Source organism: Halyomorpha halys, unplaced genomic scaffold (assembly GCF_000696795.3).
Source record: "Halyomorpha halys isolate HHAL.00 unplaced genomic scaffold, Hhal_1.1 Scaffold294.1, whole genome shotgun sequence".
NCBI classification, from domain to species: Eukaryota; Metazoa; Arthropoda; class Insecta; order Hemiptera; family Pentatomidae; genus Halyomorpha; species Halyomorpha halys.
The window spans coordinates 117,519-118,298 of NW_027113117.1; the positions used below are offsets into that span (position 1 = coordinate 117,519).

A 780-nucleotide genomic window follows, 5' to 3' on the forward strand; every position below is an offset into this window, starting at 1 on the left:
AAAAATTTCTAATACTATTTTTCGAAAGAAATAAATGTTTTGAGAGATAGAGTGAATTTCAATGAGAACCGTAGTGCATATTTTGTAGTCGTAGACTAAATGTGACGCGTTAATTTTTTATTTATTTTTAAATTACAAAAATAGTGATATGTTCTACTCGAGCCCACTGATCTTCACAAAATTTGAAGACGTATGTTGGGATGGGAAGTAAAAGTTGTGTGGTAGGGGCATTTACTAGACTTCTTAAATATCATCTGCTATTTAATCCAAAGAAAAATAGCTACCTAATTTGATATGTGGTCTAAGAAAAAGTCTCAACTACAATTATGAAGAAAATTAATTATAATCATTAATTTTGGATCACTTGGTATAGATTTATCCTGCAGGAAATAGAATTGATTAATTGAATTGTAAGCTAAAAAATGAGTTATAGTTAAAAAAAAAATTTAGAACGTACTAAACTCTCTAACCACTCAAACCCCTTAGTTTCTAATCTTGCATCCTCTTCCATTCCTGACAAACCTCCGAGGCGCCTGAAAACAAGATGGCCACGAGACCAGCTAATGTAAAATGTCATTAGAGTGCTACCAATGGGTAGTTTCTCTACACGCCTATAACACTCCAATTTAACTTAAATCGGATTTACTAAATGTATTATAATGTACAGTTATAAATAGCAATAAATAAATATTAAAAAAAAAAAAAGAACGTACTAAATCAATAAAGAAAAAAAAATCTAAAATATAATAATGTATTAAAATTTGTGTTGAGGAATTTTTG

General features: G+C 29.0%; 2 protein-coding genes across 2 annotated transcripts in view; both read right to left on the bottom strand.

Annotated features, from left to right (window-relative positions):
• LOC106680850 (vacuolar protein-sorting-associated protein 36) overlaps positions 1 to 780 on the bottom strand; it is a 133,144-nt gene that overhangs the window by 112,899 nt on the left and 19,465 nt on the right. The window lies entirely within an intron of this gene.
• LOC106680852 (uncharacterized) overlaps positions 1 to 780 on the bottom strand; it is a gene marked incomplete in the record, with an annotated part of 13,013 nt that overhangs the window by 3,744 nt on the left and 8,489 nt on the right.